We start from the raw sequence: 16317 nt of genomic DNA, 5'->3' as shown, positions 1-16317 counted from the left end.
GAGGCTCTGCTCTCAAAGAAATGACAATCTGGCACTAAGAAATGAGAAATTCATTGAGAAGCTTCAAAGTTGCAGGAAATAGAGAAAAAGGCTACTTTCTGATGACTTACTGGAAAGACAGAGAAAGGATTTCATGTTGGTAAAGGGCAGCTGGGTTGAGACAGGAAAAATGTAGCTCAGATGTAACCTCTCTTTCCTCTCTTGGGGAAGACTGATTTTCTAGATCCATTTCAATCAGGATTTATGCCTGGTTTTGGCACAGAAACTGCTTTGTTCTCACCTCTGCTGGGAGAGAGACAGGGGAACTGTCATCAACCTCTCAGCAGCTTTAGATACCATTGACCATGGTATCCTTTTGGAGTGGTTGTCCGAGTTAACGGTGGGTGGGTGGCACCACTTTGTGGTGGTACCGTTCCTACTTGAATGGTTCTTTCTAGCGGATGATGCTTGAGGAGTGCTTTTTGGCCCCATGGAGCCTTCTACGAGGTGTTCCTCAGGGTTTTATCTTATCCACCATGCTGTTTAACATCTACATGAAACTGCTGAGTGGGGTCATCTGGAGTTTTGGAGTATGCTATCAGCAATATGCTGATGACACACAGCTCTACTTCTCATTTACGTCTGCAGGTGTGACAGTGTTTGTGCTGGACTGTTGTCTTACCTCAATAATGGACTAGTTGGGAGTCAATATACTGAAGCTCAATCCAGATAAGACTGGATGGGAGGCTGCCCACTCTTGATAAGCATTACTACTCATAGATCCATTGCTGTTGCTTGAGGCACAGGTGGCCTTGATGGTGTAGAGTACCTTGGCTTTGACTGGTGACTCAGCTTTACCCGTAGCTGGACAGGGATAGCCTTACTTGTGTTGTCTATGCCCTGATAACTTCAAGGTTAGATTGCTGTAATGCATTTGTATGTGGGACTCTCTCTGAATATAGTTTGGAAACTTCAGCTAGTGCAGAATTCAGTAGATAGGGTGCTCACCGGGGCAAGATGGTTTGAGCATGGAACACCAATCCTGGTCTGATTGCATTGTCTGCCAATTTATTTCTGGGTCCAATTCAAAGTCTCTCCCCATATGATCTGACTTGGACCCTGCAATCATTTTCTAAGGGCTTTCTTTGTCTGCCCCCTTCATGAAAGGTCATGGGATGGCAACACGAGAATGGGCCTTTTCTGTGGTGGCGCCCCATTTGTGAAATGCTCTCCCTTGGAAGGCTCACCTGGCATCTTTGTCACATAAACATTCCTCTTAAACCAGGCCTTTAGTGGTCAAACTATCGGTAGCAGGGATGCCAACTTGAATAAAATAATGGGGGGGGGGGTAAGCTCCACCTTGCATAATTTATAGTGTGGAGCATGCATACCATTTGAACGACAATGCCCATCAACATTGGATTGGAACCCTCAAATATTTTATTGGGGAGGGGGGCTGAAGGGACCTCAACCCCTAGGAGTTTGCTTCTATGATCTGTAGCCTTTTAAATGTGCCTCTGGGTGGGGGGGGCGTAATGTTTTTAATCATTATGTTATGTTGTTGTTGTTGTTGTTGTTGTTGAGTCGTTTAGTTGTGTCCAACTCTTTGTGACCCCATGGACCAGAGCACGCCAGGCACTCCTGTCTCCCACTGCCTCCTACAGTTTGGTCAGACTCATGTTGGTAGCTTCAAGAACACTGTCCAACCATCTCATCCTCTGTCGGCCCCTTCTCCTTGTGCCCTCCATCTTTCCCAACATCAGGGTCTTTTCCAGGGAGTCTTCTCTTCTCATGAGGTGGCCAAAGTATTGGACCCTCAGCTTCAGGATCTGTGCTTCCAGTGAGCACTCAGGGCTGATTTCCTTCAGAATGGATAGGTTTGATCTTCTTGCAATCCATGGGACTCTCAAGAGTCTCCTCCAGCACCGTAATTCAAAATCATGTTATGTATTTTGTGTTGTTATGTTGTAAATTGTCCTGTGATCTTTGGATGAAGGGCAGTATATTTATTTATTTAATTGTAATAACCTCCTGAATGCCACACTGTACTAAGTAAAAATTATAACTGAAGTGCATATAAAATGCCTCAGAGTTGTCTGAAATTTGGGATAAGCTTTCTGCCAAGTCATATGTGGACTTGAAAAAGACAGTTACTTATAGGCTAGAGCCCTAAACAGGCAACATATCTCTTTATTTAGATATATTTATCCTGCCTTTCCTCTTCAGAGTGAAACACTCAAGGTGCTATCATCATAAATTGAAAAAGCCAATGGTGTAATGCAATACTTTAAAAACACAACAAAACAGGAAGCCATAAATTCACAACACTACATTTCTGCCTCTAGAATTGAAGCAAAAATGTATTTAAATGGTAATAGAAAACTAATGCTGAGGGAGATAAACGAGGCTCATGTTTTGTGCGCTGCAACAGAGAAGGCCCTTATCCTTTCTCCACCAACTTCTGATTTTGCTTGGTCTTCCAGAAGGGTCTTCCTGCCTCAGAAGATGAGCCGGGAGTTCTAGGTGCCAGTCCTATATAAGTTAGGACTTAGAAGATACCGGTAATACGAATTCAGTAATTTGAGTTGCCCTTGAAAATGAACTGGTAGGCAGTGAGTGACCTTGGTTAACAATGGAGTAAAGTGATTAAAACACTCACTCTTGTTAGGAATCTTGCCACTGCATTCTGAAATACATGAAGATTTGTTCAAAACGTAGTTAAGAAATTTGGAGAGAGTTGTCAACAGTAAGCTGCTGATACCTAATCTCTGTAACATCTGAATTGGAAACGGCTGAAACGGCCCTGGAATGGTGTCTGGGCGCAATGGTGGGCTGGGTGAGGGATGATAAACTGCGGTTGAATACTGGCAAGATGAAGGTTTGTGAAGGAGTGGTACCCAGGTCTGATAAGTCATAAAGTTGCCTGCCATCGAAGGGGTTGCACTCTCCCTGAATGTGCAGTCTGATGGAGCTCTTAGCTCCAGCTCTCTCATTGGAGGCGCACTTCTTTGGGTGGCGAGACAACTACAGCCATTCGTGGATTGGAATAGTTCGGCCACAGTTGTCCATACATTGGTAAGGCCTGATCTCTTATATACCCAGTAGTCTCACTGCTTTCCGCAGAAGAGCTATCTGAAGCCCACTCCACGAACACTGAATATGGCTTTTAATATGACTGTCCCTTTTCTGTGGAACAGCATGCCCGTAGAGTAGTATTTGTACTTTCTGGAGGCAATTGAATACTTTTCTTTTTTAACAAGCTTTTCCAGCTGGCTGTTCATTTTGTATTGTTTTTAAACCCATTGCCGGACTTCCGGCGGCGACGCCATCGCCGGGTGGTCGAAGGCTGCTTCGGGTCCGAAGCGCCTTGTCCATCCCGGGGGTTAGGAGCCGCGCTACCGCAGCGCGCGGCTCCGGTTGGGGTGCGGGAAGAGCGTCCCGCACCCTGGGCTCCCCGGCTGCGCCCGCGGAGGCTCTGAACCCTTCCCTTGCCCCCCCTGTAAAGGGGGAGTGGGGGTGAAGGGCAAACGGAGCCGGGCTTCGGGGACATGCCCCAACCGGGATGCAAATGCGGCGACAGAGCCCGCGGTGAGCGTCCAAGTTCTACCTGTGAAGAATGGAGCTAAAAGAACCCGGTGGTCGTGAGTAAAGAATTTGATTAGAAATCGTGCTTTTGGAACGATCCGGGGGGAAGGAGAATGGCAGCCTGCCCTCCCTCCCTTCGAGCTCAAGAATCTAACCAGTTTGACCGATTGCTGCTACAGAACTGGTTACAATGTATTTAAAATTGACACAGGAGACTGGCAAACTTTTCTTTTGGGAAGCTAACTAGAGGAAAATATCTCCTTTTAAAGTTGCGGTATTTGCGCTCCAGTTCAGGAAAATGGCGACGAACAAAGAGGGGAGTAGAAATATGATACCCACTTCCTCCTCCTCTGCCAGTATGCTAGGTTTCGTCCTTGAACTGGCACTGAACTCTGGACTAACGGACGAACAGAGACTCACTGCCTTGAAGGTGGAACTGCTCTATAGAAAAGTCAAAGTCTTGTGTGGGGGTCTGAAATGGAACCAATTGCCCACAGAGGAGGCTTACAAAACTTTTGATACTTTGGAAGAAAGCCTTGCCAAAGAGTTGAGAGGATGGATGCAAAGATGGAGTGAAATGAATGAGCTACTTCGGAGAAGAAATTCGCTTTTTGGGGGTGGCAGCCCCAAGGCGACGTTAAGATTTCGTATATCCAGTCCCCGAGGTGTGAGCTCGGGGGCCAGGGACAGAGAATTAAGGTATTTACAAGAAGAAAAGGAATGTTACAAAGAACCGAAGAAGCTGAGAGATGATGAGATGGACACCTCTGAACTCGCGGCAAGGAGAGGTTTGGACTGTGCCTGGATCTGTGGACGCTTGGAGAGGGAAGAGATATGGAAGTTCAGTGCTGATGCCATTAGGAGAAGAATAATGGACAGAGGGGGTGTGGGGTGAAGCATCAAGTAAAACTTTATGCAGCCTGATATGGTAAATTGAAATTGGAGGGTGAATACTGTCAACAACTTTTTGTTATATTTCTTATTTGAACATGAAAGGAGATATTTCAAGTTTTTATGTTACTAGCAGCAACCTTAAGGATAGAAGAGATAGATTAGATGTGAATGATTTGAGAAGATTTATGAGGTGGACTATAAGCAAAGTGAATTTAAGTGGATTAAGTTTATGGATTTAGAAGATTAAATGGTGAGGCATTATTATGATGATGCATTTTTAGCAACTGTTGAAGATATAATTGAATGTAATTATACAATTGTAGTTAATGTTTTTTTTTGTAGGAGAAATGGTTATTAAATAGACTAAGGATACAAACTCGAAGGTGAAAAGGCAGGGGAAGTCAAAAGTCAAGATATGGAATTAGAAATTTTTTTTTCTAGAAAGATGCAATAAGAAAGCTTGACATTGTTTGTATTTGTTTTATTTGTTCTGCATTTGTTTATTGTAGGTGTGGGTGTGGGTATATGTTTGTTATAGAAAAATGCCAATAAATTCTTATAAAAAAAAAAAAATAAACCCATTGCCTGTTATTTCTGCACTATTTTAAAACTATGTTTAGCTGTTTTATTATATGTTTGCAAATTGCCTTCATAAATAAAATAACGTATCTTATTCATTACTTATACCTTCCTCTAAGCAGCAGCTTTTATATCATTCTCCTGCAGCCCTGTTCCAATAAGTTTGTAGGGCTCACCAACCTGGGTATCTTTAGTGATTAAACTGTATTATATACCTTCAGACTGTCCTCAAAGAACAACTGCTAAGCAGATCTGTTACGCACACATTTGAGTGATATATGAAACCTCTTTAACTGCACTGAATTAGATTTGATTCTTAGCGAATAAGTGACAGCTTCGAAAGAGGGAAATTGCTGTTTCCCTTCATATGATGTTTTTTAATGTGTTTTCTTTGCTTCGGGCTCTCACATTTCAAAATAATTCAAGCACTCTTTGAGTAAAAAAGTTTGCTGATTTCCATCAATAAATGTTTTCATATTTGGCACAATTTGCACAGCACCTTTGTTGAGACAGAGAGAGAGAGAGAGAGAGAGAGAGAGAGAGACCATGAAATAATTACATGAAAATAATTGAAGTCCAATGTACCATAGATTTAAACAATTGCTGAAACCTATGGTCCCAACTTAAGTGTTCGCCTTCTGTTCAGTTTGTCATTTTGCTTAGATAACCCTCATTCAGTAAAAATGCATCAGATGTATTGTGCATGCTACACAGACGTGAGCCTGGGTTTGCCACTAAGTGTACGCTCAACAGGAAATTGCAACCAGTCACCATTCCCTTAGACTTTAGCTTTGCACTTAAAATTGTTGTTGTTGGCACCTGTCCATCTTGAGAGACAATGGAGTGCACCTCTGGGGTTGAAGTCAAAACACTAACTCATAACTTCTGCCTCCTGCATTGCTTTTTGTGGGGCGCCAATCTGGGTGGTATGTATGGGATGCTTGTTGCTCAGACAACAAGACTCCCCCCCCCCACCATGGTGTGCTCCAAAGGAAGCAATATGTTTGGCACCAGCCTGGATGCAGGAGTTGCTGGCAGGAGGCATACAAGAAACCATCCAACCAAACTTGTGTAGGATTTACTCCCAATGGCGTAGGAAGGGCGGGGCGTAGGGGACGCTCCGCCCCGGGTTCCAGGGGACGGGGGGTGACACTTGGTGGCCCCTCCCACCACTCCCCGCCACCCGGCACCCCATCCGTGCTGATCCACGGATGGATGGAGCAGCCCCACGAGCTGCTGCTCGCCCGGCGGATCCCCCGGTCGCTGCGGGAGCAGCAGCGCTGGGCGGGATGCACTGCGCATGCCCGGAAAGTCGTGGGAGCAGCTGGGCCGATGGACTGCACATGCGTGACATCTCTGCGCATCCACAGCCCATCCCGGCATGCGTTGTGACGTCGTGGCACCCCATCCACACGGGGTGCCTCCGCACGCTGCCCCGGGCAGTGCGGAGGCTTCCTCTGCCACTGTTTACTCCTTTACCTTTTCTTCTCCTGTCTGGTCTTTGACCGCAATAAAGTTTGATTTGATTTGACTTTTCTTCTCCTGAAGATGTCTCCCAAGGCAGTGGGTATGGATTTTTCCTGTGGGTTTACTTCTGAAGCCTTTCTCATGAATGAGTATAGCTGCAAGGCAGCAGAGCTTTATGATCAGATTTTTTCTTCTCCTACATGGGCTACCTTCCCAGGTTGACCAGCCCCATCTGCCTCTTGTTTCCTTCTACAACACATGCAGTAACTGCCTTCTTGACCACTGGACCCACCATTGGTCTTGTCCGTTCCATCGGCGGAAGCCTTAAAATTAGAGGACATTTAAAAACATAACCTATGAGGTGGTCTTCAGTAGAGGTGGGCAAGTTCCTCAGTTCAACTTGGATTCATTTAACCAATGAGTGAAACTGGAGGATGCTAGGGGGAAAGTATTGGGTAATCAGTTTATAATTGCAGTTCTGAATCTGTAGTTGTTGGCCCTTTCTCCTGTGAACACTATTTTTTAATATTTGTTTTTAATTCAGTGGCGGAGGCTGCATGGTGGTGGTAGTGGGGGATGGAGTCCTCTGTCTAATCTTTTCTGTTGTGGTTGCTATGACCACAGTAATCTGGATGCCAGGAGCCCTGGAAACTGTAATTGTTTCAGGGTACCTGAAGAGGATGATGGGAGAGAACTTTTCCTCTCTGCTGCCGCAGTAGGCACTGCAGCAACCACCTGTGTCACTGGGAGAAGTTCTTCTCTGGCTTAGATTTTTTTTTAAAAAAACTGAGCTGGAAAAGAGCTTAAGGGGATGTTGAAGGTGAGCATTACAAATCTAGGAATCATGAATGTCAAAAACATGAGTAGTTTTCAATAGGGTGGTTTGTATCCATCTATATTTACCATATAGATTGGAAAGCAACAATGGCCCTATTCATGTATTAGTGTCCTGTTGCCCAGCTCCCCCCATATAAGCACAAAAGTTCCTTTCCAAAGCTTTTTTATTGTTAGGCTACGGCAATATGTAAGCCCCTTACACACTTCACCCAATGCACGTTGCTAATCCCCTATTCATTACTATACAATGCAGACTTCCTATTTAGCTCAGAGCTTAATAGTACTTAAGTAGAGAAGGGTCTGGATGGTGGGCACTCCTGCAGACACTCATTTCACTGCACAAGCTGTACCCTCTCTGCACTTTTCTCTTGTGGCTGCTCCTGGACCTGGGAGACAGAGAGGGAGGTGTCTCCAACTCTTGCAAAGAGAGTGGCCCCTCCCCTTGTGGGGTGCCAGAACCACTGCCAGCCCCTTTCTGCATCAGGACATGTTCGCTCACAGTTCCTCCCAATCAGGAGGAGGATGTAGCAAACACTGAGGGTCCAGAAGGGCTCACTATGGGGAAGACATGGAGAAGCAGATTGGACATCTTCTGCTCTGGGATCCCCACCCCCACCCCACCTCCAGATCTCTGCTGGCCAATTCCCTCTCTTTGGGTGGTGGTGGGGACAACTCGCTGGAGTCCTCCCTGGGATCATCCTCATTCTGACTCAGCCAGCCCCTTGGAAGTGTGGATAAGAGAGAGCAAAGCCACTCCAACACTGACATAATTCCTGTTAGATCAGGCTTCCTCAACCTCTGCCCTCCAGGGGTTTTTAGCCTGCAACTCCCATGATCCCTAGCTAGCAGGACCAGTAGTCAGGGATGATGGGAATTGTAGTCTCAAAACATCTGGAGGGCCGAGGTTGAGGAATCCTGTGTTAGATGAAGGTTTGCAGCGGGAGTTGGCTGTAGGCTTCTCCATGTGATTAGGAACGCTGAATTTGCAGTGCTTCCAGTTGTGCAGTGTCCAGATTCCCCTTCAGATCTTTGCCTAATAATCAGAGGGAGGGAGGGGCAGAGCCAGATGGGTGTGCAGTACCTTGGGCATGATCTTTTCGCCAGGGGCGGAGGAAGGGGGTACGTTGGGGGCAGGCCGCCCTGGGTATCACCACTGAGAGGGGTGGCAAAATGCCAGGCGGCACTCACCGCGGGGCCTGCAGTGCGCCTGAGCCACGTGTCTCTCCTGGGAGAGATGTGATGGCTTGGGTGTGCGCAGGCTCTGAACTGCCCAAACGGTCTGCCTGCTGGAGAGCCAGTGTGGTGTAGTGGTTAAGAGTGGTAGGCTCGTAATCTGGGGAACCGGGTTCGCGTCTCCGCTCCTCCACATGCAGCTGCTGGGTGACCTTGGGCTAGTCACACTTCTCTGAAGTCTCTCAGCCCCACTCACCTCACAGTTTGTTGTGGGGGAGGAAGGGAAAGGAGAATGTTAGCTGCTTTGAGACTCCTTTGGGTAGTGAAAAGTGGGATATCAAATCCAAACTCTTCTTCTTCTTCTGTAGGGCAGCTGAGTGGGAGGAGGTAGGCAAACTCTGGAGGCCCTGCGGTGCGCCCCACTCATATGGGCAGTTCGCCCCACCCCTGGGCTTTCCGCATCTATGTATTTGCCTTCCATGTGGAGGAATAACGTATGTTGGGGGCTAATACGTTGGCACAATCCATCCCAAGTAAAACTGTGAACCTTCCTAATTGGAACTAAGGCCCATTAACACTAGTTGAATAAATGTTGATCAAGGTGCTGCTAATTCTAGTGAAAGGGGTTTAAGAGTGTTTAAAAAGCTATTGGACTTCATTTTGTTCGGAATGTTTATATTGCCATTGGGTTGATCCAGCCCTATACTATCAACTCTAGATAGTTTATTCTGCACGATGAGCAATGGAGAAATCAACAATTCTCTCATTTATTTCTATTTATTCTCCATATTGCCCTGTAACAAAGTCTGCAGGGTGGCTTAAGGTGAGGAAGAACTCCACTTTTAAAACATCATTACCAAGTTAGCATATCTGGAAAATAGCTAATGTGATGACAAATTTTCTTATCTCTTTTTGTTGCTTGTCTGGTGTGTGTCAGTGTGTGTGTGTGTGTGTGTGTGTGTATTCTTCCTGTGTTCATATTGGTTTACTGCTTGCTCTCTTGATCTAAAAATAAAGTACCCCATGCATGTATCAGATTATCATGTTCATTCTTTCTCTTAAAATGCAACATGAGATCTAAAGTCAAACCATGCTCTGGCAGAGGAAAATTTGCTTTTTAGACCACATTATGCATTGTTTCAGGAACTTATTTATTTATTTATTTATTCATTTAGAAGCTGTGGTTGGTCATGATATGTGTCACATGATGCAGGTGTGCTTTTGCCAAAGGCAAAGCCTCAGAAGAGCCCAAAGTAGTGAAAACAAAATAAAAAATTTAAAAAAATCCAGTAGCACCTTAGAGACCAACTAAGTTTGTTCTTGGTATGAGCTTTTGTGTGCATGCACATTTCTTCAAGTGCGCATGCACACGAAAGCTCTTACCAAGAACAAACTTAGTTGGTCTCTAAGGCGCTACTGGAAGGAATTTTTTTATTTTTCATTTTGTTTTTATACATGTTTGAAGCTTCCCAGAGTGGCTGGGGCAACCCAGTCAGTTGGGCAGGGAATAATAATAATTACTACTACTACTAATACTACTACTACTACACAATAGGACGTCCCTATTTTCATTGGAGAAATGTTGGAGGCTATGAACAACTGGGGCGTAGGGTAAACTTTGTTGATTCCAATCATCAGAATGGAGCCTGCTCCTATCTGAATAGCCCTATCCTGTGTATTGTTTCTTGTAAAGTGTGACGGAATGATGGGATCGTGTATACTTGTCAAAACTGAGTATCCTATGAGCGGATTCTGTAGTTATTGATGGATTGTTTATTTATTTCACACACACACACACACACACCTTTCAAATTGTATTTTATTAGCATCACACACTAAGAATCTGGCGGTAGGGAAATTATTTTAAACTCTTTTGTTAGAATCCCATTCTCCTTTCGCATCCACATGGGCTTTTTTTTTTATTAAAAAAAATAACTTTGTCCCATCCCCGTCCCCCCCGGCTAAGCTGTGGTGAACTCCCTAGCTGTAGCTCTGGCACCTATGGGGCCTTTCAGCACATGTTGGAGAGCACTCACACTTTTATTGTGATTTGGCTCCCCCCCCCCCAAAAGCAGGCTCTTCGTGTCAAAAGGAGAAAGGGGGGGGGGAACCATTTTGAGGCATGACATTTTCCTCATGACAGTCTGCCTCTGAACTGCACTTGCTGCTGCGGTGGTTAAAAGGCTTACAAAGAGAGTCGAACAGCCAGTGGCCAATCGAGATTGTGCAAGCCACATCTGCTATGGATGAAACACGCGCGAGGGAGAACAAGGAGTTGGAGGAAGACTGGATAAAAGGGCTACGACGGGAGCCTAGCTGGCAGGTCAGTGATATAAAGGTGTCTGTGAATGCTTGAAAGTATGCTGTTATGTCTTAAGTGCCAGTAATCTCTAAACTTTGCCGGCTAAGTACAAATGAAATATGCTTCGTTGATTTGCAGCTCAGCAGTTTGCGGAAGCAGATTCACAGGGAATCAGCGATCATTATGTTTTCATTGTCTTGGGAAGAATGGCTAGGCGATTCCAAATCTGTTTAGTTCAAATTGCAGGGGGTGGGGGTGGGAATAAGCAAGGTTTTGGAAAATCTGTAGACCTTTCTAAATTTATACTTCCCTTAATAATGGTACTTACATTAACAAGCTGCAGGTGTGCTCTGCACTGTTAAAGGAAATGCTTTCTCTCCCTCTTCTTGTGTAGATGTAAGTTTATTGCATTATAAAAACAGAAAGCAACACCTGTCAGCCTTTTGCTTCCATGGTGTCACGGTAATTTGTAACAATGAGTTTTGTTTTGTTTTCTTTTAACCTCATTTAAGGATGCGACCTTTCCTTTTAAAGCATGCTACATGCTTGCCTTATTATACTGGGCTAATAGCAGGAGGTTTGCATGCATTCATTCCCTCCCTCAAGGCAAAGGCAGTTTTCATTTAGGTGAGCACCGCAAGGCAGTACTGTTTACACTCTGAAATACCTGTTTCAAATTTGCGGAATTAGATATTTCCATTTTGTAAGCCGATAAATGAAATCCTCCGCTAAGCACCACTGAGTGGCTTTCATTGCTCTTTACATTACATCCTACACAGCATATCTGCACTTTTTTTTTTCCTGCTCTGGTGCATTTTAATTAGACAAACAACAATATTGAAGAGATATGTCACACGGTAGTTTCTCCCTTCTTTTGGCACTCCTCACACAAGCTGTGTTTGGGGGGATTGCTGTTGTTAACAGATTCTGATAAAGTGCTAACACAATCTCTTTCTGTCACGAGAAATTGCTCAAAAGTACAGGGCTAGTAAAGATTGCCACACGCGACAAAATACTTCTCCCCCCCCCCCCGCGAGAAGGAAATGTATATATTTCAAATGTACCAGATTCCCCCCGATTTCACACTGAGAAAGAGAACCATAACAGTAATCGGCGCTACTGCAGAATGACCTTGGTTGTACTGGGGGGGTCATCCAACACTTTGGAATGATTCAGAGAATGGAACTTAACGTTCATATAGTGCTGTGAGAGAAATGCTTGGTGGATTTTAGCTACTAGGAGATTTGGATGATAATAATAATAATAATAATAATAATAATAATAATAATAATAATGGAATGTTTTGATTTCACTTTGTATAAGGTCATGCAACACTGCCCTGTCCTAGAGGTCAGGGGCATCTTCTGTGAATTGTTGAGAGAGTGCTGTTTAGTGCTGTGCTGAAAATGTATCCTGTCCTCCCCCCCCCAACCATTCTCCATTCATTAATGAAAAAAGAAACGGTATTTTAAAATGATCAGATTTGGTGAAATTCTCGTGGCTGGGTTCGGGGTTGTTGTTTTGCGTGTTCAGACCTTTTAACCTCGCCCCAAATAAATTCAGACATGGCTCAAATTTTGGTTTTGCTTTTTGGCAGAATTTAGGCTACAACTTTATTGATTACAGCAAGTGATTGGTTGCATAGGCTCTGGTTTGACTAGCTCCCTGCCATTCAGGTAGCGCTGACCCAGGATTCCAGTATAGGTCAGCCAAGGGTAAACACCTGGATAGCAGAAAGCTGGGGACCTGCTCTATCCGTCATCCAAATGTCCCCCTGGACTCAGGCACGGGCACAACCCCTCTCAGGGGTTGACCAAACCATTGACTCCCTGGATTCCTTTAATGGAATACCCTTCACATAGGGTTGGCGAGAGCGTTCCCCCATCCCTATCACCTGAACCAGAGCCTATCCGTAACCTTACAAGTTGTGACGATTTGCTATGCGGCAGGCGAAACCCAAATGGCAACAGCCAATCAGCCAAGTGGGGAAAATTCCTGCTGTGCCCCTGTCCCAGTGACATCCGACGGCATAGCAAGGTCAAGCGCACAAGCCCTAAAGGTACGGAGAGGTGGGCGGGTGTTCCGATGCACACGCCAAAAAGAGGAAGCTCTGGGTCACGTGCATAGGTATTTGTAGGTCCCCCAATCCATTTAGCTTGCGTCCCATTGGTCAGATTGAACCCTCCATTGAGGGACCTACTGATTGGGTGTTGTGGCTGTCAGTCACTCCCACCCACAACACAGGGGTTTGGTTGCCAGGTCTCACTGCAATACGTGCCCTCTTTAAAGGAGGGCCTGATATACTTGCTCTACTTTAGAGTTGTTTGTGAGTGCCGTGACTTCTACAGAACATCTCACCAGTAGTCTGAACTGCATCCTCCCCAGATTCCACCAGTTGGGTTTTAATACCCAAGAGGAAGACATCAGGACAGAACTCGTCCCCTGGGCCTTTTTCTGGTCAGGGTGAGTAGGCAAGGAGGTTGCAGAGTGCTAAATAGATGTTTACTGGATAGGAATAAAGAAGCACCTCTCTTACGACCTAATCCCTGCACCAGCCAAAATTCTAAAGACACTCTCAGGTGCCCTCAGAATGGAATGGAAACCATTTGCAGAGCAATAAAACTTTTGAGAAATTGGAGGGCAGGTTTCAGCACAGCACATGCATTGTAAGAATTCTCTAAATAGAGAGTTGTTGTTTTTTTTATGTTACTGGAGCATGATAATTTCCTCTCACTGGTGGTTTTATCTCACGACAATCTACTACAGAGGTCGGCAACCTCTGGCCCATGGGCCTAATGCGGCCCACAAAGACCATTTTACCGGTCCATGAGCCACCCACAAACTGAAGTACTGGAACGGAAGTACTGGAATGGGTTACTTCCAGGTTTGGCGGTTTGCGCATACACAGATGTGCAAAATGATGTCATGCGCATGCGTAGAATCGCACGGTGAGCATGCGCAGAAGCGGCACTTCAGGATGCGGACCTTTCAGGTTATGAACGGGGCTCCAGAACGGATCCCGTTTGTAACCAGAGATATCACTGTATCTCTTAGGAGTGGATAGTGAGGAGGGGTGGAGCTGCACACCTAGCCTTGCAACAACAGAGTTACTACAGTTTATAGTGGGGTGAGTGGCATGTAGGTCTGCATGTCGTGAGTGGTGGGAGCACTGGACTGGCTCTGCCATTGCTTTTGCACAGCACTGACCTCCCCTCTCCCTTGGTAAGCAGCAGTAACTCCTCAGCCAGGGAGCAGCAGCATCCCTCCTGGTGATACTATTGCTGTTGTTGTAGTTCTTGTTATTATTTGATGTGTATGGGGTCTTAGGGGAAGGATGATACTTGTTGAGGGGGGCACGTCATACTCCTTCTGGGGTCATTTTTCCACCTTTGGTCCCCACCCTGCACTCAGCACTCCCTTGTGGCCCCTAGAAGCTGTCAGCATGTGACAGCAGCCACATCCTGCGAAACAGCTTTGAATGGCCAGCTAAACCAGGTGAGGGTAGCCGATGGGTCTCAAAGCCTTGTTGAGTTAGGGACTTCCCCTGCATGCAAAGAAGTCTTCGGCAGATTGAGCAGACAAGACCAATAGTGGGTCCAGTGGTCAATAAGATGGTTTCTACACGTGCTGTAGAAGGAGAAGGAAAACTCTGGTCCTAAACTTCCATTGCCTTGCAGATATCTCTGGGAGAAGGAAAGGCTAAGGAGTGAACCCTAGACACATCCAGAGTTGGTGTCCCTAAGACGGTTGGGTGGTGACATGTACACCTCCTTCCAGCAACTCCTGGTGCCAAATCTATTGCTCTGCTTTCCTTAGGACCACATCAGCGAGGCCAAGATCTTGTCATCTGGGCAGCCTAGGACCTCTATGTACACTGCCCACGCTTTGCTCCAGAGAGGCCACTTTGGAGCTTCTACTGCAGTGGTTTGACTTCACAAGCTGACACAAAACAACTCTTATTGGGCCAATATTTTTAGTCTCTCTCTCTCTCTCTCTCTCTCTCTCTCTCTCTCTCTCTCTCTCTCTGTGTGTGTGTGTGTGTGTGTGTTTCAGGTACCAAAAAAAGGCAGAATATATTTTTCTTCCCACCTTGCACATACAAGGTCAATTTCTGTTAAAAGTCCCCAGATATGTCAGTCTGACTCTAGATGATGCAAAATGTGAGAATCACTTACATAAATAGGATTGGAAAATATATAGGTCAAAAAGTCCCAAGAGATGAGAAACATCCTAATCGCAGTGGCTTGTCTGTGCAGCAATTTCTCCTGCTGACATGCTGAGATCTCAAATACTTGCAGTTTTCTTCTCAGGTCATGTTTCAGTTTGTTATCTGCTTCTGGACCACCTGTGCCCTGGGTTTATTTCTTAGTTTCTGTGTAACTCTGAAAATGGTTTCCATAGAGAATGACAGACACAAATGAAATCTAAAAAATATTAATTATACATTTTGGATAATTAATTACAGCAAGTACACCCTGGACAAGCTTTTGTTTTGTAGTTTTCAACCATTCAGTTCAACCTTTTACAGTTACTAAGCTGTATTTGAAAGAAATTAATCACCCTTACATTATATTTAGTGATACGTGGAACCTGCCCCATTCCCAAGAAATCTCACCAGTTCTGTTGTGCTTTCTCTTGAAATTTCTCAGATATTTAAAATTAGAAGGAGCCCTCAGATTCACCTCAAATTTCACTTTCCGAAAAATTCCACCACAGATCCTAACTGGAAAGTTTTGTGACCAAAAAGAAAAAGAGCTGTGATAGAATCCTGTGAGCATCAAGGATATTTAAATCCAGTGGGATTTAAAACAGTCCAAGCACATGGCATGTTGCAGCCATGTTAGATTACATGTCAAAGATGAAATTAGTTGGCTCCCAGCTCTCTGGCAACCTTTTATGTCATGTGAAAAAGTACTAATTTGATAGTACTACAAATACGCTTGCTTATTTATGTGAAATTATCCTGTTATACAACACTATCACTTTTGATATAGAAGTTATATAAACCATTCAACTAAAGTAATGTGTAAACTCACTTGTTCTGTGGTCTGTATAATCTCTCCTAAAGCTTATAAAATTTCTGTTCTTAAATTAATAAGCATTTAGCCTAAAGGAACTCTTCTGCCGTATTCAGCATGACTTAAAAAAATAAAGGCAAAAAAATTAAGCTACTAAAGTTTGGTTTTCTTTCCCTCAAGAAAGCAAATGCCACTTTCATTTGAAAGAAATGAATGAAGAAACTCTGCAAACAATTCAGTCTAAGTGAAGCACTTTTTAGTACAGCTGAATTCAGTGGAATAATATACTAAACTCTGCTTGAAATGAATGAGATTTTAGATCATCACCTATCAAGTTTATTAGCAATAACCATATACTTTAAGAACAAATTCAATCTTCCTGGTAGTTCAACAGGTTGCTTTGTAGTCAATATTTCATATATATGTAATTCTGTACAGATATTCGCATAATATATTTTACCTTACCATATAATCAAAGGATTC

The 16317-nt window shown here is 44.5% G+C and overlaps 1 protein-coding gene across 3 annotated transcripts in view; it reads left to right on the top strand.

The window, feature by feature from the left end:
- PPARGC1A (PPARG coactivator 1 alpha) overlaps window positions 1–16317 on the top strand; it is a 625371-nt gene that overhangs the window by 274423 nt on the left and 334631 nt on the right. Inside the window, exon 1 of one of the 3 annotated variants that reach the window (XM_033160825.1) lies at window positions 10813–10837. The exons of the other annotated variants lie outside the window; for them this stretch is intronic. The gene's annotated coding sequence lies outside the window, so the exon portion shown is untranslated. Of the gene's footprint in view, window positions 1–10812; window positions 10838–16317 lie in introns of those variants that run through there. 3 annotated transcript variants of the gene reach the window in all.

The sequence above is a fragment of the Lacerta agilis genome, chromosome 9, assembly GCF_009819535.1.
Source record: "Lacerta agilis isolate rLacAgi1 chromosome 9, rLacAgi1.pri, whole genome shotgun sequence".
Classification (NCBI taxonomy): Eukaryota; Metazoa; Chordata; class Lepidosauria; order Squamata; family Lacertidae; genus Lacerta; species Lacerta agilis.
Note: the sequence above shows the minus strand (reverse complement) of the source record. Positions and strands in the feature narration are given on the sequence as shown.